We start from the raw sequence: 22,583 nt of genomic DNA, 5'->3' as shown, positions 1-22,583 counted from the left end.
TCCCACATTTCCTCATTCCACTCCTCCTTCCCTTTGCCTCTGAGAGGGTGTTCCCACTCTCCCCCTCCCCACTAGGCATCCCCCTTCCCTGAGGCCTCAAGTCTGTCAAGGATTAGGTGCATCTTCTCCCACTGGCGCCAGACCAGGCTGTGTTCTGCTATATATGTGCCTGAGCCCTCAGACTAACCCAGGTATGCTTCCTGGCTGGAGGCTCAGTCTCTGGGAGCTCCCAGGTATCCGGGTTAGTTGATACTGACGGTCTTCCTATAGAGCCATAATCCCATCTTCAGCTACTTCAATCCTTCCCATAATTCCTCCATTGGGGGTCCCAGACTTCAGTCCAATGGTTAGGTGTAAGTATCTGAATCTGTCTCTGACAGCTGCTGTTACGGCCTCTCAGAAGACAGCCTTGGTAGGCTCCTGTCTGTAAGCTCATCATAGCATCAGCAATAGTGTCAAGCTTAGGTGTCTGCCAGCCCCATGAGAGGGATCCCAAGTTGGGCAGGTCCCTGGACTGCCTTTCCTTCAATCTCTTCTCCAGTTTTGTCCCTGCAGATCCGTTAGACAGGAACAATTCTGGGTCAGAACTTTTGACTGTGAGTTGTAACCTGGTCCCTCCACTTGAGGCGCTAAGTACTAGAGGTGTAATCTCCCCACTGTTGGGAATTTTGGTTAAGGTCACCCCTATTAAGTCCTGAAAGTCTCTTACCTGAGGTCTCTGGTACTTTCTAGAAGGTCCTTCTACCCACATGTACTTATGGCATGATAGGGCATCTTTTGGGTATATGTCTAGGAGTAATGTAGCTAGGTCTTCAGGTAGAACTGGTTCCAATTTTCTGAGGAACCACCAGATTGATTTCCAGAGAGGTTGTACCAGTTTGCCATCCCACGAGTATAAAGACAGCAGTGTGTAGGAATGTTTGTTGAGGGACGCAGAGAGACCATGAAGATACTTCTTGTGGTGGCAACTAGGAAGCATTGTTTTCCAGTTAAATCCTGATATGCATGCAAAAGGGTATCACTATTGGTTTAGAATGAAGTGGAGAGAAGATGGTGAGATGCATAGAATAGAAAATCAGGTATCACACGGGAATTTCAATTCATTCAGCACTTCATTTGATTTAGGGTAATGGTTCTCAAATAAAATTGTCAGATGAGGGATACTAGGTTACCTGGAAATGTGGTAAAAATGCAATCTATCATCTATTCCACACTCAGAGATTCTGGCAGTGGGGGCAGAGACAACTAAGCATGAAGCTGACTACATTGGTCAGTGTCTTTAGAAAACCTTGGGTAATGTTGCTAATGAACACTGTAGAACTACCTAGTCAGAGCAGCTTCCTTATCCTTCTTCCTACCGTTCATCACAAGTTAATGTCTTCATACTTCCCATTTGAACTGAGAAGATGGAAACAGGAAGAAAGGACGCAGCTTTGGAGACTGGGATAGACCCACTTAAATAAATAACAAACCTGGTTTCAACGAATTGATATTAAAAGCAAAGGTTAATTTTAGTCCTCACTATTTTCAACACAAGGTGTGAACTTCACAGGGCAGTGCTGAGACTCAGAACATCCCACTTCAAAATATGGCAGAAGCAGACCAGAATATGACATCCCCAAAATATAATTCCTTGGCATATATTGAGCTGGCTATTCTAAGAAACTGCTGACAAAGGAATGGCTCAGAAAAGATGTCCTTTGGAAAAAGAAGTCCTTGTCTATGAAGGAGAGCTACATTAATGAAGTGTTTATATCAGGAAGAGTGCTGATAACACTGGTGAATTATAACTTGAAATTCTTTTTGACTTCATGAAAAGACCCACTCTTTGCCATGTGGTCCTGTCCCCAACTTTCTTATGATATGTTTTACCACCAAGACCCCATTTCTTTAAGTCAATTGTCATCAACTCCTCCCTGGGAAACAGAGAAAGTAACACATAAAAGAAAACTCTAGAGGTTGACAATAACCATGACATGACCCATGCAGACTCTTACCTGTTGTGAGCATCTTGGCACTTACCTTTCCTAATGTTTATTTTCCCTTAATTTCCCTGCATCACTGACACCTTTTCCCACAGATGTTAAGCTGTGAGGTTTTACTGGGATTGGGAGGGGGTGGAGGCTGACATTTGTATGACAAACTCATCATAAACCTGTATGTTCTATTTTCCTTGCTAATCTGTTAGTTTATTTCATATATTCAATTGCTGAACTGTCTGTGAGTAGAGTAGAAATTTTTACCTCCTTGAACCCTTTAATAGGCATTTGAAGACCAAGGACATATGTAATAAGATCAGAATAGGGATATAGAGATGGCTTAGCAGTTAAGAACACTGGCTACTCTTCCAGAAGATTTGAGTTCAGCTGTCAGCACACACAAACAAACACACACATACAAACACACACATGTATGTATGCATGTATGTAGATATGTATGTATGTATGTATGTAGGTAGGTAGGTAGGTAGGTATATAGGTATGCATATCTCACCCCAGTTTCAGGAGATATGGCTTCCATGAGCACCAATCACACAAGTTATGCACAGACATGCATGGAGGTAAAAATTCTCATACACATAAAACAGAACTTCAAAACATAAAAGTTTTTAAAAGGAACCAAAGATGAGATATTCTCAGCAAGCCTTCTGTCTTACTGCCAGCCCCTGCTAGATCTGACTCACACCACTCAGTGTACCATTTGCTGGAGCTCAGCTGGTAACAGGTACCTAGGGCAAAGTCATACAAAGATGGAAATTTTATCAAAGCCCTGACTACTGCAAAAATATAACATTAGAAAACTCCCATAAACAAAGCAAGCAAACAGACATGGGGGGAAAAAACACCACTGCAGAAATGTAGGTGAATTACTCTGCACCTCTTGCCTAGCTAATTTTCAAGTTGCTCACCCTTGGGTTGAGTCTCTTTCAGTGATGTAAAGGTTTTCTTGGCTCACCTTAGCAGGGTGTTCATTGGTTTATTCAGTTCGATATGAGCATTCTAAACTTACAGCCCAAATCAGTGAGCCTTCCTTCTCATGTACTGAAACCCTTCTTAATGTGCTACCCCAGAAATCAACATTCCTTATACCAAAAAATTCCAAATCGTGCTAAATGTGCTGTGCATTCCTTAACACTTCACAAAACAATCTGATTCAACGCTTCTAAAACTATCATGGAACACTGTTACATTCTGATATTATAAAACCTGTTCTTTCTCATGTGATTTTTCTGATGGTTAAAAATTCAGTCTATAAACTTTTCCTTGCAGCTTCTAAACGTGAAAGAGCAGGTGACAGAATAAAGTGGCCTGAGAGATGAGAAGTTCCTGAGAGTGCGTCAGGGGGACACATGAAATCTAGAGCCAAGAAGAGCCAAAGAAAGCAGGAAATATTAATGAAAATACTTCTTTAGAAGAGCAAGTGTGAGATTCCATGCCTGTAATCCTAGTACTTGGGAGGCTGGGACAGGCAGGTCATGAGTTCAAGACAAGCATGGACTACATTGTCAGATCTAATGTTAGTAGTATATGATCTCACTAAGTATAACTGCAGTAGGAAATTCTCTTGATCCTAGCTGGTAAGTGGCTGTTTATTGAGAGGAGGAGCGGGAAGGAAAAAGGAGGGGAGGGGAGGGAATAGGTTTCATTGTTGAGGTGGGAAAAAGACATCGCTACCAAAGGCTTTGTTAACAGATGGCACATTGGCTTCTAGGTCAAGACCAAGCCCTGAGTACGGGAGTCCTTACTTTCTATAGAGTAGGCAGGAGCAGATGGTTGACAGGTTAGCTCTTTCTATAGAAGGAACCAAACAGACAGTGTTGGGGCTGAGGCACATTTGATGATGTGAAAAGGAAAAGAAATCAAAAGGCTGGTGAAGGAGAGGCTGAGGATGAAAGACTGAGCAGGGGAATGCCATCTGGTTAGCAACGATGCTGGAGTGGAAAGTGAGTTCAGTCACTCCGCTTGCAAACTCACCAGCCCCTACCTGAATAGGAGCCACAGAGCCATAGCCTGAAACAGAGATCATTTCTTTGGTAGTAAGTAGAATCATTGAGTGTCAGGGCTGCTGAGGTGTGCAGCTCCTACATCCTATTCAAAGCCCTTGGTTGCTGCACATGTTGATTCTTCAACACAGCATATGTTGTTTGAAAGAGGATTGGGAGATGCAGGTGGAAAATTGTGATGGATTAGCTTTGAAACTTCTTCCTTATCTTTCTTTTTCTCAAATGTGTTTTTGGGTGATGAGAGAAAGACAATCCAATGCAGAGTTTCCACAGAAAAGGCTTTGAATGCTCTGGGGATCCCCAAGGGCTTGATTTAAACATTCAGCCAGCTGTTTAAAACAAGGAATATATATGTGTGTGTGTGTGTGTGTGTGTGTGTGTGTGTGTATGTGTCTGTACACATATATATGTGTGTATATAGTATGCATGTATGTATATGTGACTTTGAATACACAATCTGCCATCTATTGCAAATTTACTTTTGCTGAGTAAATTAAAGGCTTTTTTCCCTCAGTTGCCTAGCTTTAGAAAACCAAGATAATATCAAAATCAGTTTTACAAACATCCCTGAAGTAGCAGACCTGTGTACTTCACCACAGGCACGTGCTTCAAAACAACTGTTCAGGAATTAACAGACTTTATATGTGATAGTAGTTTTAAAAGATTATAATGGAGCTGGAAAAAAAACCTGTCACCTAGTAACAGTATAATGGAGTCATGATATGCTTGGGCCACGTAGTTTTCTCAGTATTGATCTGAACAATGAGCATAACGCATGTCATTATATATAGTTAAAATAAAACAAAAACCATGTTACTAGTTTATGAATTTATTATATTAATTTTGTAAGTATTTTAGATTGCACCTCTTTTCATTTAAAGTGGGTAACCTCAGACTACCACATGATGCATACATGATGGTACACACACACACACACACACACACACACACACACCATAAATAAATATTTTAAATGTTTGCAGAAAACTAGCATTCTCTGTCACACTGTCAGGTATGGTCCCGCATTCCCGGAAATGCTAGGCTCTGCCTTCTGTCTAGCTGCAGGGGTATGGGAGCTCCACCAGGAAGATGAAATGCAGAATGCGAGACTTCATTTACCCTAAGCTGTCATCAGTGTTGGACTTGCGGGAAGTGCCAATGCATCACTCAGAGGACCTATGGGCTGAGGATTACAATGAGCCAGAGCCATCCTTAGCTTAGCTGCTATTATCTGGATGCACAGAGGGGCCTTCTGTAAGAAGGTATGGCTCTGTAGAAGAAGGCTTTCTCCATGCTCACCATGGCAATTCTCCATGAAAGTGATAGTCTTTGGTTCCAAACTGTTTACTGGTTGTTCACAGTGGAAAATGAGGGCAAACCACCTCTCAGTGTATAATAGATATTAACTACCTTTTCCTGGAAGGAATGTTTGGGAAGGGAAGCTTAAGGGCTAAACCCTTGGGGCCTTTAAATACCTCATTAACATGGAGAACTCTGTTCTGGGTTATGTGACCAATGGTCACATCCCTTTATGAGTCATTTGTTCAGGGCCAGGAATCCAGTAGGGAGCAGGATAGGTACCTGGGTAATGGGGTCTCTGAACCCACACAACTTTACCAAGTTTCCTGGCATGGTTCACTGCCCAACAGTCAAGAGCATTTCAGAGCCCTCTGAGATGAGCATCTTTATGCATCAAGAGGCTCTAGTCCAGTTACTGCTCAATGCCATCTAGAACTGTATAAGTGAACTCTTTGGATGTTTGTACAGTAATCAAATTGCCTGAGGGTGCATTTCTCAGAATTTATCTCTGTTGCTAGGCAATATATGACCTTATCTTAGACACGGCAAGTTGCTGAGACCCCAGATCATACCTCATCTTCCTAAAACATGCCATCATCTTTCCATAACAATATTTTGTCCTTCAGTCATCCATCAGTCACCCAAGCTGGAATGTTATAAGCCCTACTGGATTTCTCGCCTTGCCATATAGTTGAGGATTTCAACTCAGTGCTGTGTGAGATGTAAGACCACTCTCACATAAGTTTGGATCCATCTTCACTCGAGGTTTCCCTACTTCTCAGCTGAGTGATTGTAACCATAATTGAGTTTTAACTGAGCACTCTGACTCTAGCATTAAACACCCCATTCCTCCTGACCATGAAGGGAAAAAAAATGTATCTTTTAGCTGTGTATTGTATCAGCAAGAATAAGATAGAGGCAGGTGGGGGTACTTACATGAGCCAGCACATGGCAATGAAGTTATTTCATTCCTTTATGTATCTCAAAAATGAATCCCAATGGAGACCTTAAAAAGGCCAACTTTCTTCATTCTGTTTAAACTCTTTAAAACATTAGCTGTCAGGAACCACTTACAGCAGCCATGATTCTTTTTGGTTTAGTTCTATTGTTTTAAACCCAGATCTATTGCTGGTTGTGCACAAAATTCTGTCTATCTCACAGTTGTGTGCCAGAACACAGAAAATCCAAACAGCAGCAAAAGCACTTTCCATTTTGCAGAGGTGGTAGAACGCAGTCTGCTCCTGTTCATTTCCAACCCAGCTGGCAGACACAGTGATCTCATAAACAAATGTGTGGTAATTCTATTATACATGTCACTTGTCTCAGTAAACTAAGTTATGCATTCCTGAAAACTACCTGGCTCTGAATGGAAGGCTTTGTACTGCCAGCTCTTATTCTAAAGCACTAGAAGCGCAGGAGGAGAAAGGACAACCAAAGCCTGATTTGCCCGAATTTGTCATAAAGAGGATGTCTAAGAATAGACAGTTCAGCAAGGAATGTGTGGAATCTCCATAGGTAAATATCTCAAATACTTCAGTCTTGGTCCCTGAAATAGAATCATGAAACTTCATAGCCGGGAAAAGCAATAGAAAAGCAACCTTCAAATTTTAGTTAGAGGAGCACACATTCAAGTAGAGCAATCCAGGGTGTTTTTTCTAAGGGAGACCCAGGTTAGACTATGCAGATCGGAAGCCAGACCGCAGTAGATCTGCTATGTGCTTGTTCCATAAGCGATGCATACTGAGGTGTCAGGTTTTTCCCTCCACATTTCAAACCAGACTAAAATGAAGCTTCTGCCCCTGACAGTAGGAGAAAGACTTACCTTCTAGCACCAATAAAGGGTACAAACTTAAAGGTACATAATGACCTAGTCTCTGACTTTTGCTAAGATCTCTAATACTCTTATGGAGAAAGCAGGGAAAAGCAATGGGTATTTCTACCATGTTCTTTTTTTTTTTAACTAAAACTATGTTTATATCCACTTTTACAATTATAGAGTTATGTTATTTCCTCTTAATACTGGTAAACACACAACATAATGTGATTCCAAAAATTAATGCTAAATCAACACATTAAAAAATGCAAGGATATACCACTGCTATTAATGTAGTTCTAGAAGTCCTAGCCAAAGCACTTTGGCAAGAAAAAGAATTAAGAGGGATCCAAATTGCAAAGGGAGATAGACATCCAACTGCTTATAGATGATATGACTTTATACTGAGAAAACACTACAGATTGCTCCAAAACTGTTCGAACTCATAAGCAAATTCAGTGAAAATGCAGGGTAAAAACCTAACATGGAAAAACCAGTAGAATCATTACCAATGACAAAAAAAAGTATACAAAATTAGAAATGAAGGAAGCAATCTAACTTATAACAATATCCAAGAAATAAAAACATTTGTTTTAGGATAAAATTTAAGCAATATGGTTTATATAATGAAAACTATTAAAAGTGATGGAAGAGATTAATGGCCCAAATAAGTTGTAATACTTCTTATGTTCATGTCCTGGGACATTTGGTATTTTTAAGATGTCCATGCTACTCAAAGTAGTCTACGGACTCAGTGTAATTTCTATCAAAATTTTAATGATGTTGCTCATAAAATGTCTTTATTAAAATTCATAAGAGTCAGGGGAAATACCATTCAAAGAAAAAATCTTATCAAAAGTAATAAAGCTAAAGTCATCACATTTTTACATTGTTTAAAGATACAAGGCAAAGTTATAGCATTGGAAATATCATAGCATAGACATAAAAACAGTCAGGTTGGACACTGGATCAGCAACACAGAATACTCAGAGATTAGTCTATATATTTATCTTATTAATTAATATTTTTTAAAAAGATGTCAGCAGTACATGATGGGAGAAATAGAATCAATAAATGGTATAGTTGAAACTGGTATCTATTTGCAAAGGATTAAATTGGACTCATCTCCAACCAAATATTTAAGTATGCTGAAAGGAAATTAAATAACTAATTCTATGCCTAGAAAGAGTAAAACTACAAGACAAATGCATCATAGGAATGTCTAGCAATACTGGTCTTAGAAAGGAGTTATAACATCAAAGAAACAAACAAACAAAAAAGCCCAAATAGAGAGGTTGAATTATATCAGACTATATTTGTACAAGAAAGGAAACAGTAGAGTGAAGAGACAACACAGGATTGTGGTTAGGGTTAGGGTTGGGGTTAGAGTTAGGATTAAGGCAAAAGTTAGGTTTAGGCTTAGGTTTAGGGTTAGGGCAACAATTAGGGTTGTTGTTTGGGTTAGGACAAAAATTAGGGTTAAGGTTAGGGTTACAGTTAGCTTTAGGGATTAGGGTTAGGGGTTAGGTGAGGGTTAGGGTTAGTGTTAGGATTAAGGCAAAGGTTAGGGTTAGGCTTATGTTTAGGCCTAGGGTTAGGGCAACAGTGTTTAGCGTTAGGGCAAAAGTTAGGGTTTAGTTTAGGGTTAGTGGTAGGGCAATGGTTGTGCTTAGGCTTAGGGTGAAGGTTATAGATCTATTGTCCTCCTTCTTCTCCACAATTCAGATTCCTACTACTGAGCCTGTCTCTAGAACTCTGCATCTACCCTCATGTCAGTATTGCTGCTCTTGTATCTGCTGCCATCGAAGACCACTTTATGCCTCCCCGTTGTTGTTCACACTTCTGCTATGGTTGTGCTGTCTCTGTGTATTACCTGATCAGTCTCCTCTCTAGTAGGCAAGAAAAGACCATTCAGAAACAGCCTTTCAGTAAGCCTAATTTTCCAACCCCAAGGAGATAGCTTAAAAAGTTACCCAAACCTCTTGTTATATAGCCAGGAATGGGTGGGTTGGGGTTGGGCAGGTGGGCAAATCAAAACCTAAATTTGTACTGTTCATAACCAGACACAACAGTTTCCTGGTGTTTTGCCATTGTCTTATTGCTGAGTTACCAGGAAGGCACCATCTTTCATCTGGAACCTTACCTGGCCATCTGTTTTATGTGGAATACAGTCTTCTACAGCAGTACAGATTTGGAGTGGTTGTAATTCTAACATGAATCAAGGTTGGAGCTTCAGTTCCAGGAGTCCTTGTATCTAGACATGTCGCAGAATTATCATAGTATCCCAGATAGCCAGCCTGCCATAAAGGCAGTCTCCTGGTTGCCAGAAAATAGCCTACCAGGAGGACAAGTGCCTGCTCTAAGCTCCTAAGCGTACCCATAAGAGCCATCAGTTGCCAGGGCCCTGGTTAGCCAGATCCTGGGGATTTCTCTCATTCACAGAATAAGGAACAAAACATTATTCTTGCAATATGAACGTTAACAAGGTAGAACTCCTTAACAAGACTAACATGCTCAACAAGGTTTAATGGCACATGACTCTGTTGTACTCCCCAAGGGAGAGGCAAGTCTTCATCTCAAAATTAAGTAAAATATTGTTGATATGTAATTACTAAATCATGTCAATCCCCGACTATTCAAATGGCCTGTCTGAGTCGGGTACTAATATCAGTTGAGACTCAATACAACTCTCCAATTCATGGGACTTTCACTATTAAAAACCTTAAAGAGTTTCCTTGTTGATCCACTGAGCTCTGCTCCAGGGTTAAAGCATGCATTTATATCACAAACAAACTACAGACATGAATAGAACAGGAAAAACAGCAAGTTCCCATTTTTTTTTTAGGAAAATTAATTACACCAAAGCATGTGAAGATGACTTTGCTTAAAAAAAAAATCGGCGATGAATATATTTTCTTAATCATCCAAATGTATAAAGTTTTTTTAAAGCCTTAAGTTAAAAGGGAACAAATAGTTTTAGGTCACAGCACATAGCATATTTAGCACTAGATAATGAGAAACTGAAATAAAATGCAAAATTGTAGCTTCTCCTCTGCTCTAAATCAGAACTCTGGCTTGCAGAGCCTCCAGCCGCAGCGCTCTATAGCCTCATTTCCAACAACGATTCCTGGCCTGGCCTACTTTAGTCTAGCTTGAACCTTCTTCTAGCTTGACCTCCTTCGCTTATATAGAACAAAGCAAACAAATAAACAAACAAACACACAAAGCCAGAGTAAGTCAGGACTTCAGGAACCCCAGACACCTGCTGAACTTGACATTGGAAAGCTTTTTCATCTTCCACATCTCTTGGGAGCTACCTAATCACTCCCTTTGGCAAGACTCTTGTTAGGTTTACCTAGAATCCTCTGATTCCTGAGGCCTCCTTGCTTGGCAACTTCAGAATTCATAGAGCCTCCCTCACCACCCTTCCTGTTCATTTACCCAGGGTCTCTCTCAATACTGAAGTTTCCATTGCCCTTGTCTTCCTCCTGTGTTTAAAGATTTATGATTATTTTTCATTCCTATCTGTATGATTGTTTGTCTGCAATGAGCCTCAATGTGTGTTCTAAGAATCGAACCTGGGTCCTCAGCAAGAGCAGCTAGTGCTTTCAACCACTGAAGCATCTCTTTCTCCATCTACCCCTTCCTGTGCTTAAAGAGGAATCATTGGGTACTTTTTCCTTGCCAGTTATTGGTCTACTTCATGTTTCAGGTTAATTAAATAGAACCTATCGCTCTGATTTTATTTTCTTAATGTTCATTTTTCAAGTCCCTGAAATCTGATTGCTATCCAAACGAGTCACTGATTCAATAAAGTGTCCAAATCCCAAGGTCTTTAAGTTTTTAATAGTTTCAATTTTGCTACATGAAACATGTCTGACTATGCTGCTGCTGCTGCTGCTGCTGCTGCTGCTGCTGCTGCTGCTGCTGCTAAGAGGACACACTTCTTTTCTGTTGCATTTCCTCTTTAGCCTGTGACCATCCAGACCACCCAATGAGGTTCTTCTCCTCCCACGTGTACCTTTCAATTTAGAATATGCATCCCATATTCTTGAAAATATTCAAACCATCTTACAAGGTAAACATAATATAAAGTAGAGCTGTTAGTAATAGAGCATAGTTTTACCCATACAAATGAACCAAAAAGCAAATAGATACAATCCATTGCCAGAAGCAAGTGACAGCTTTCTTTGGGTGCGAATTGAGTTCAGCATATTCTGCCAGTTAAACCACAAAAGAGAACATGTTGAACTTCATTCTTTTCATTATCTGACAAGCAAAAGTACACACATTTGTCGCTGCAGTCTGCGGTACTTCCTGGGAACAAACATGCAGGAATTGGCGACATGAGACTTTGTGTAAGTCAACCCAGCTAACATACAACTTCTAGTGTGTGATTAGACAAATTTCTTGCCGTTTACTCTCTATGCATATAGCAAGCATACAAGTACAGCAAAGTGTGCTGCAGATATTTGGTAGGGAAGGTAAGACAGGCTGCTCTCAGGCCCCCTATTCTTAGAATCTAAATAAAGAGAGGAGATCGTTTTAAATAGTGAGATAGCAAAGACGTCCATCAGGCACTCTTAAATACCAGATTCCTTGGGTTAGGCTGGCAGCAGCTGAATTATTGCCAGATCGTGATTAAACTCTCACAAGAAGCTGCCATGTAAACACTTGGCGTTGTCAGTTAAAATACAGCCTCCTCGATTTAGTTATTAGTCAAGACTTGTCATTTTTGTCAACAACCACATTTGTTCTCATCACAGACAGGCAGTAAGGATGCCAGGTTAAGAGCAACCTCTAATGGGCCATGCAGGTTCTCACAGACACTCCCTCAGGTGCATCTTCCACTGAGAGGGAGAGGATGTCTCATTGGAAGGATGTTTTTAAGCATATACAATCATGTGTGAGCATGTTTGTGTGTGTGCAATGGTGTGGGTGTGTGTGCTTGTGTGTGTGTGCTTGTGTGTGTGTGTGTGTGTGTGTGTGTGTGTGTGTGTGTGTGTTTGGTATTCTAACTCATGAAAGAATTTTGGTGTAGTACTTTGTAAAGATAAAATATTAAAAATTGTCCCTTTTAACATTCTTTAATAATCTGAGGAAACTCAGCACTAAAGAAAGCCATGCTAAGGTGAGTGTAAAGTTATTAATCCTCTAAATCTAAACAAAATAGATCTGAGTAACTGCCTTGGGAAGCAGACTGGCATCCCTCTGGATCAATAGGGCCTAATGGCCACCATGTTTGTAAGTGGTGCGTGTCGAGGTGACTGGATGTGGAGACCAAGCCACAGTACAGGTTCCAGATTTTCGAGTAGAATGAAGCGTTAGTATTTTATCCTTACAAGGTTCCAAATTAATTTGTTTAATTTCAGTGACACTTTAAGAGCAGATTATTTAAAATGACCCACTTTTTTGTTTGACAGTGAATAAGTTACTGTATTCCAAATTTTAGTTTCCTTTAACTGCGTTGAACTGTGTATTTCCTTTTCTGCTTGCTATTTCATTTTTTAAAAAAATCAATAAATTTCTGAGTTTTAATTTAATAGAAGACTAAATATTACAAGTATCAAGCCAACGACCTCTGTCAATAAAGTAAACAGAAAAGGGTACCCTCATATAACTAACTCACCAACTCCAATCTTGTGTTTTGATTTAAGTTGATGAAATATCAATGAGTATCCATTGGACCATTTCAATCTACATTTAGTTGATGCAGAGTTTTTCCTGTCCAGAATAATTAGCTAATGGCCTTGGAATCCATTCTGATTAAAAATAGTAAAATGGCCGATCTAGACTATGATCAGCTTTGCCTTAGTGTATGGCACCACAGAGCATGCACAAAGCACTCCTCAGAGCAGTACAGATCTCTGTGAACAAGGAACAGAAAGCCTGCTTCTGACACATGACTTTCCTGCCTCTGTGTTTAGCCTTTCACCTCTGACCACCAGGTGGCAATTGGAACCATCTTGCCTTATTACCAAACAATTAAAAAATCTAGGAATGCAGCAATGTAGAGGATTACCAGGACAGAGAAGTGGGAGGGGGTTGATTGTGGAACAGGCAGAGGGAAGAGGGCTTATGGGACTTATGGGGAGGGGGGAACTGGGAAAGGGGAAATCACTTGGAATGTAAACAAAGAATATAGAAAATTTAAAAGAGAAAATAAATAAAACACACACATACACAATACCAAATATTTCCAAGTTAGGAAATATGCAAGATAGGACTGAGACACTTGAGGGTAAAATAGAAGAGGAGCTCCCCACAGTCACTCTACAGTTTTGCTAGCAGCACCCTAGGACTGCAATGGACAGAGCAGTAAGCGCAGCAAAGTCCCCCTGAGTACTGATCCTTGAATTACATGCTAACATTTGTGTTAGATGTTTGGCTGGGAGGCCCACAAGTAATCTATGTTCAGATGATGAACTAGAATAGGAGAACATCTCAAAATTTCATGAGCATAATGCTTTGGATCAGAAGTACCTCCCTTCACCCACATCTTCCTCTAGACCCAGGTGTTAGAGTTCTTCTTAGCTTGGTGTTGTTGGGAAGTGGAGCAACCTTGAGGAGGTAGGGTCCAAAGAAAATAAGGTGGACCCCTGAAAACCTTACCTTGGGAAAATGATTGGGTCCCAGAGTTCTCTTGTCTGCTAGCTGCTGTGTAGTGAAGAAGCAGCCTCCTCTCTCACAAACTCTCCTTTAGATATGCTATCTCACCATACCCTACAAAGCAAGGAGGACAAAACTCTCCTCGACTGCTAGCCAAAATCAACCTTTCCTTTATAAAGTTGATTATTCTAGGCTTTTGTTTCTGTGACATAGAGCTGACAAATGCAAAATACAAGAAGGATTAAAATTGGACACAATTGGTCACTTTTAAAAATGAAAGCAATTGATAAAGTTACTGCATTTGGAAATGATACTTTGGAAATCCTTCACTAACCCATTTATTATAGCAAGCTGGTCTTCAAGAACTTAGGAAAGTGGAAATAGGAAGTAATTATACAGTACGATAAAGAACATCTCAAACCACTAGTCAATAGCATGCCAGCTAATGAAGCTCTGGAGCCCTCCTCATTAAAAGCAGACAACACAAATGCCCTTGGTACCTTTATTATTTGAAGTTATTTCTATGTTTAAAGTGGTAATAATAGGAGACTGGCTAAATGTTGCAGTAACATGAACTAGCTACTAAAAATCATTACAAATAATTAAGAAGAAATATCTATTGTCCATTTTAATATTTTATGGTATTCTATTTCAAAGATTTATTATTATTTAGCCTATTATTGGCTATTAGTATACAATTATACAACATAAAAAGCTAATAATAATCAAAATAATACACAGCAAATTTTAACAATGGATTACAATAGTATTTTTACCTTATTATGCTTTCTAAAATAACCATGAATTACTCTCATGAATCCATTATTGCATTTATTTTCAAATATCAAAAAGGAAGCACTTTAAAATGCTTGTATAGGCTTACATGGACACAGAAACAATGTAGAAAACTATAGAAAGCTGCTAACATTGGTTACCACTTGGTTGGCAACACAAAAGCCTTTGCCCTAGAGGACTGAGCTCAGTCATATTGAATTATTATGCACAAAATGTGATGAAATGAATTCAGCCACAAACTACCATCAAAGAACTAAAAGATCAACAATGGCTCATTACTCACCAAATGAGATATGCTTGTTCTTAAAAAATATTAATGGCTAGAATCTACACTTAGACCTTAGGACAGAGTTTGAATATGTGGTTAGCAAAAAGAAGCTGACCATATTTAGTTAAGGAGTTTGTTGAAGGTGCAAGTCTTCAGTGTCTCCACTGCAGTGTTGATTCCCTTCTTGAGCTATTTCAAAAACCCATGCTTGGTTCAGCGTACCCACACTGTGAAACTCAAAACTGCCTATATCTTTAGACCCAAGGGATTCATAACTCCCTCTTCTGGCCTCTGTGGACATTCCCCTACACCTTGAACACAAACACCCACCTACCACACAGTGAAACAGAAATAAACTTAAATTAAACCTAAATTTAAAAAGACTAGAGTGTCAACCAGAATAAATAAAGTTAAATATTACTTTAACTATTATTTCTTCAAGCTATGAAATCAACTTCTCCTCAGCAAGCACTTAGGGAGAATCTGTCTTTGCTAGTTTTGGGCTAGAGAATGGAGATGTGCTGATAATTATCAGGGTTCCTGAGCTGCTCACCATCTAATGGAAGGTGATTGCTTGTGCCTTGATGATGTGGCTCTAACAAAGAGAAAACTAATTTAAGAGAAAGAAGAGAGGTAAGAATGACTCCTAGAAGCCATTGGTTGATTAAATATATGCTTTTCATTGTTCTTGCTTAATCTAGTGAGCTAATCTAGTCACTAATAAAATAGCCCATGTAAAACTAGTTGAATAAACAAAAGACAGTAAATAAATAACACTTGATTTCTTTGTGTACAGAATTTCGTTAGCCAGAGTCCCTTCCTGGCTTACCAGCACTTTCTCCTTTTGATTTTAGTTGACACATTACAGTTCCACATAGTTACAGAATACAAGTGCTGTCTTGAATTATATATACCATCACATGTTCAAATTATATTCATTATGTCTATCTTCCCAAACATTTATCACATCTTCATAGAGAGTGCTTCAAAGTCCTTCCTTCTTGCTTTTTCAAAACAGACTATAATACCATTCGTTAGACTCTCCCCACTGAGCCGTTGAACATCAGAACTCATTTCTCCCATGCAACTATAACACAGCTCCCACAAAACAGGCCCTTAACATAGCTTATTGTACTGGCTTTCACTCATCCAAGCCATAGCCCCACTTTCTCCCTTGGTCATAGCAATATGTGTAATTCATGTTCTTATTATACATGCATTTCCTGAAATAAAATGTGTGTGTTTGCATAAGTTAACTGTGCTGCAAACCCCAGCTTACTCGTTATTTCCTTTCCATGCTTTAAACTAACTATACAGCACATCCACATGCAGCATCTAATCTGGTTAATTTCATCTGAGGGCCATGTCGGTACTGCTGTGGATCTGCATGACAGTCTCTTATCCTGGCCTCCTAGGAACCATGCCAAGATTACATCCAACTTTTGCCACTAGAAGTCATTTCTACTGTAAAAATAATATATATTAAATCCTAGAAGAGCAAATTTTGTCAAAACATTCATCCCCTCAAAGAGGATTACTGCAGTAGAGTGTGATCATATTTATACACTTTTTATTATTTCTTTTAGATGGGTCTTTGCTATATTGCTAGGAATGGCACAAACTCCTAAGCTGGAGCAAACTTACTTTCTTTTAAAAAATATGCATACATATATTTGGGTGTGTGTATATATACACATATACATTGTGTATACATATATACATATATAATTTTCATACAATATATTTTACCATATTTGTTTCTCTATCCAGATCCTTCTAGACTCTCTGCCCCACCCACTCCCATTCTATCCACCTAACTTTATGTTCTTTCTCTCTCTTAAAAAAGAACACAAAACCCATGGAGTCAGTTTTGTGTTGGTCAAATACTCCTGAGCTTCAGAGCTGCTCTGTGGTGTATTTGATAAGTTCTATATCACGCCATGGAAGATAATTTGTTTCCTTCTCCCTGCATCTATAAATTGCAAATAAAGACTGACAGAAATCATGAGTTAGCCCTGTAACTTGAGAATTCTCACACCAAGGTCATGGATTCTCCTGTCTCGGCATCACAGGAGGCCTATCACACTGAGCCTTCCAGACCCTCTTCTCTCATTTGTTCTCAGTTCCCAGTTAGGTCAGAGTCTGTATTTCAAGTGGTTTGTGCATCTCTCTTCTGTTGTATTTCCATGCCCACCTTGCTCCAGAACCTATAAACCTAATAGGATGGCATCTGGAATTCACAGTAAAATAACAACAACAACAAGAATTTAAAATCCTTTGTTTTGCCTTTAACCTCATGTACAGTATTCCTTGCCTGTCATCTGGCTCTAATGAATGTTAGGTCCCTCCAGAAGACATCAATCTCATGTCAGGCAGCTTTCACAACCGTTGAACCTCAATATCTGGAGAATGAGTGTATTCAGCTTGTATTACTGATGGCAAGCTACTCTCTCGTTCTCTTCTTTAAGTCCTTGTACCAGGCAATCTGAGTACTCTATGCTCATTCCCTGTGGCCAGGATCATTGTCTATGTCTGCTAAGCAGTTGGGTGCTCAGGCCTTTCCTTCCAACTCCTAGTAGCTGCTTGCCCATCAGCTCTCCCAATGGCTATGTTTTCTCTCTTGCTAAGGGAACAGAGCTACTCAAAGCTTCTTCACATTTTCACATATTTGTAAGCCCTTGCTCAGCATCCCTAGCAATTCTCAGTGGAGACGTTATCTAGAGTGAATTAGATGAGCTTTTCTAAGTTCCTAATGAAGGCCACGGCCTCTTACTCCAATAGACCATAGCCAAATTGTGATTTGCATCCTGCTTACTTAACGGGGTGTGAGATTTGTGAAAATTCTGACAACAATAAAACTTTTATAAACATAGAAACACCCAACCTTAACTGAAAATAAAACACATGATAAATCAGAGGTGTCTCTGGAATAATTTGCCCAGGCTGTATTGTGTGACTTGTTATGGACTTCCAGTGATGTCTTCAGCATGCATATGCAGCCTTGTTCCTGAGCACACAACAAGGACATGCCATTACATCAAGCAACACCAAAAGATGCTTGCCTGCATCACCTCAGCTCAGCTTATACACTATTAAAGATTTTGATCACAGTGTTTTGTATTATACATATGGAGATTTCTGCTCTTGTATAAACTTAATAAACTATTGAAAGTATAAAGAATGATTTTGTGCCAACATTCCTTAGAGTATCAATATCATAATATCCTAGTATATCTTCAGGTAATGTTCCGGTAGGGTGTTTAATTTTTTAAATTACAAGTTGAGATTTAGATTCAGGCTTCATTTAATAAATAAGGATTCAATGAATTTTGGCTAGAGAGTAGAACTGAATTTTCAGAAATAACTCTGAAACATTTCTGCCATTTGCTCTATCTATTGACACAAAGTGGCATTCTCAGTCTTGATGATTATAAATATCAAACAACTCTGAAAAATGTCAAAGGTGTTTTTCATCCTGCTATATCAAATATGTAGCCAAGATTTAATTCTTGACCTGCATAGGTTTGGCATTGATCTAATTGTGGCAATGGGAAATGAAGAAATGACAGACAAATATACAGGAAAGCTAGAATCAGGTGGGTTGGGTGCTCTGAGCCTAACCCTTAGCCTTACCATTCCCATGAGTCAAAGTCATTGGACTCCTTGGCATGGCAATGTTTAAGTCAATGATACACTTTAACCAACTGTGGACTTCATTTAACTGAAGCTCCTTTCTCTGTGATAACTTCAGCCTGTGTCAAAGTGACACACAATACTAGCCAGTACAATTGACCCCTTGTCAACTTGGCACACAAACACATCACTATTAAGCCTCAACCCTTACTTTCTTATTCATCCCCAAAATCTAAAAATCTTTAAGTGTCCCACAGTCTTTACATATTAAAATCCCTTTAAAACATCCAATATCTTTAAAATTCAAAGTCTTTTAACCACGGGCTCTGCTAAAATACCTTCTTTCTTAAAGAGGGGAAAATATCAGGGCACAGTCACAATTAAAGGCAAAATCAAACTCCAACCTTCCAATGCCTGGGATCCACTCACAATCTTCTGGATTCCTTCAAGGGCTTGGGTCACTTCTCCTTCTCTGCCCTTTGTATCACATACCTTGTCTTCTAGGCTCCAGATACCTGTACTTCACTGCTGCTGCTGGTCTTGGTGGTCATATCATGATACTATCATCTCCAAAACATTGCTGTCTTCTGCTATAACTAGGCTTTACCAATAGCCTCTCATAGGCTTTTTTTCATGGTGCCAAACCTCAACTCCTTTGCATGACCCCTTCAGTCCTGGACCATTAATTGCAATCTCACTGTGCTGAGCCTCAGCTGCTCTTCATGACCCTTTCATGACTTCAAAACCAGTACCACCTGGATGACTCTTACACATTACTAAGTCCAGGCACAGTACAAGGAACAACCTTGGGTATCTCTGGAACACAGCGTCTGTGCTCTCAGAAAACACTTCCCAGAATTTCACCTCAAGGATGCTGGCCTCAGTCACTGCTAATTTCTTAGCTCCAGCCAACAAGCATCAATAGTCCCAGGAATGCAAAGGTTTTGCTTTAATAGTTCTGGTATCCTTTTAATCACAGCTGATTCTTTAGTTAGCTGATTCCCAACTAACCAAAACCACAGAATCTTCGCAATCAAAATAGCAAGGGTACTTTTAAGAGTCTTTAATCTTCCCTCTGAAATTTCAAATGCCAGGCCTCCATTTTCTGCACTGTTCAAAACATTGTCTTCCAAGCTTCTACACAGCATCCATAGAGCTCTTAACATAAAACGGATCTTCTAGCCCAAAGTTCCAAAGTCTTTCCACAATCCTTCCCAAAACATGGTCAGGTTGTCACAGGAATGCCCCACTGTACTGGTACCAATTTGTCTTAGTCAGGGTTTCTATTCTGCACAAAACATCATAATCGAGAAGCAAGTTGGGGAAGAAAGGGTTTATTCAGCTTACATTTCCACATTGCTGTTCATCACTGAAGGAAGGCAGGACTGGAACTCAAGCAGGTCAGGAAGCAGGAGCTGATGCTGAGGCCATGGAGCAATGTTTCTTACTGGCTTGCTTCTCCTGCCTTGCTCACCTTGATTTCTTATAGAACCCAAGACTACCAGCACAGAGATGGTACCACCCACAAGGGGCTTTCTTCCCTTGATCACTAGTTGAGAAAATGCCCTACAGCTGGATCTCATGGAGGTACTTTCCCAACTGAAGCTCCTTTCTCTGTGATATCTTCAGCATGTGTCAACTGGACACACAAAACCAGCCAGTACAATTATCAATAATTGTTTGATTTGTGTGCTTATTTATATATCTACGTGACTAGGATCTCAAAAATATTTCTTGGATAAAAAGAGATTTTGAATGTAAAAGAAAAATCTATGAGTCTCTGTAAGGCACACACCCACGTCTTCTCACCTTCCATGGACATAACTCTATCTGCATTTCCTTTTCCCAAGTTCACTAGCAAGGACCCTTCCCCACTCCAAAGATGGAGTGAATACCAGCTTGAATACGTACTCACACTGTTATTTCTCTTGCACCAAATGAAAATAGACAAACAAAAAGTACTTCCTTCCTATACCATTTCTTCCTGTTGCTGTCATTTTAATGATCACAAAACTGAAGTAATCTGTATTTGTCATCTCTAGTTAAGGTACCAAATTCTGTCTCATTTTATCTTAGCACACCTGTCCTTTCATTATCCCACTATCCTAAGAGTCCTCTGAAAGTGACATATGACCATTGTGACCATCCGCTGCTCTTCCTTCTGCCTTCTCTACAGCCTCTCTCAACAATATTTCTCACAGTAGAGCAGGCTGACCTCCCTGGGTTAGAGCCCACATGGCTTCCCTTATATTATTCCCCTTCTATTTCCAGTTGTGTCTCTTCCTTGGGCCCCTAAACACTTAACCTCTCTGAGCTTCAGTCTATCATCTTCCATGCACAATCACTGTATAGATGGAACAAAATGATATATGCTGAAAATTAAGTAGTAACATTACAAGTCAGACATTTAATGGCCAACAGCTCTTCTCATTAATATCAGTTAGGGAAAAAGCATCATGCATATAAGCACATAAAAAGTGAAACACAGATTAATATTTAAAAGATATATGCTAATACAGTGACTTTTATTCCTTACTATGAAAACCCTAGTAATGGTACTTAGATATCATAAAATTGAAATACAAAATATCACATTAAATAGAAGATTCCACGATTATATTTTAAAAAGCAGCTTCCTATTATAGCAATATAGAAAACAGTACATCTTCCTGGAAGTAACATGCTCTTTAGCTTTTAATGGCCATTATGACATTCTAATAGCATATGCTAGGAGAGGTTACTCTATTCGGAAGCTTCTATGACTTGTGGCATAGGTTCCTTATCACAGATGTAAACTTCAGTGACAGATCATAATGGGGGATTCTGGGGATTCTTCATTGTCAAGTCACATGTTATTACATAGGTGACTGGCCCTCTGTTGCTTTGGCTTAAGCAAGGATTTTCACAAAGCAGAAAAGGGGAGAGTGGTACCTAGGCAGTGTAAATTCTTTTTTTTTAAATAATTAGTGCTCACTTCAGCAGCACATATACTAATATTGGAATGATACAGAGAAGATTAGCATGGCCCCTGCCCAAAGATGACACAAGTTTGTGAAGTGTTCCATATTTTTAGAAAGAAATTAGGGAAATGGTACACAATATCCACAAACAATATAAAGTATCTTGGGGTGATTCTAACCAAACAAGTGAAAGATCTGTATGACAAGAACTTCAGGTCTCTGAAGAAGGAAATCGAAGAAGACCTCACAAAATGGAAAAATCTTCCATGCTTGTGGATTGGCAGGATTAATATAGTAAAAATGGCCATCTTGCCAAAAGCAATATACAGATTCAATGCAATCCCCATCAAAATCCCAACTCAGTTCTTCATAGAGTTAGAAAGAGCAATTATCAAATTCATCTGGAATAATAAAAAAACCCAGGATAGCTAAAACTGCCTCAACAGTAAAAGAACTTCTGGGAATCAGTATCCCGGACCTCAACCAGTACTACAGAGCAATAGTGTGAAAAACTGCATAGTACTGGAACAGTGACAGGCAGGTAGATCAATGGAATAGGACTGAAGTCCCAGAAATGAACCCACACGCCTATGGTCACTTGATCTTTGACAAAAGAGCTAAAACCATCCAGTGGGAAAAAGACCTTTCAATAAATGGTGCTGGCTCAACTGGAGGTCAGCATGCAGAAGAATGTGAATTGATCCATTCTTATCTCCTTGTACTAAGCTCAAGTCCAAGTGGGTCAAGGACCTCCACATAAAATCAGACACACTGAAACTAATAGAAAAGAAACCAGGGAAGACCCTTGAGGACATGGGCACACGGGAAAAGCTCCTGAACAGAACACCAATAGCTTATGCCCTAAGATCAAGAATTGACAAATGGGACCTCATAAAATTACAAAGTTTCTGTAAGGCAAAGGACACTGTCAATAGGACAAAAAGGCAACCAACAAATTGGAAAAAGATCTTCACCAACCCTACATCCAACAGAGGGCTAATATCCAATATATACAAAGAACTCAAGAAGTTAGACTCCAGAGAGCCAAATAACCCTATTAAAAATTGGGTACAGAGCTAAACAAAGAATTTTCACCTGAAGAACTTCGAATGGCTGAGAAGCACCTTAAGAAATGTCAGCATCATTAGTGATTAGGGAAATGCAAATCAAAACAACCCTAAGATTTCACCTCATATCAGTCAG

The 22,583-nt window shown here is 39.5% G+C and overlaps 1 non-coding gene across 1 annotated transcript; it reads left to right on the top strand.

Annotated features, from left to right (window-relative positions):
* Positions 1-21,386: 21,386 nt before the first annotated feature.
* Positions 21,387-21,491, top strand: LOC127690239 (U6 spliceosomal RNA). The gene has a single exon (XR_007978980.1). It is a non-coding gene; the product is annotated as a U6 spliceosomal RNA (small nuclear RNA).
* The last annotated feature ends 1,092 nt before the right edge of the window (positions 21,492-22,583 follow it).

This window comes from Apodemus sylvaticus, chromosome 7 (genome assembly GCF_947179515.1).
Source record: "Apodemus sylvaticus chromosome 7, mApoSyl1.1, whole genome shotgun sequence".
NCBI lineage: Eukaryota > Metazoa > Chordata > Mammalia > Rodentia > Muridae > Apodemus > Apodemus sylvaticus.
Note: the sequence above shows the minus strand (reverse complement) of the source record. Positions and strands in the feature narration are given on the sequence as shown.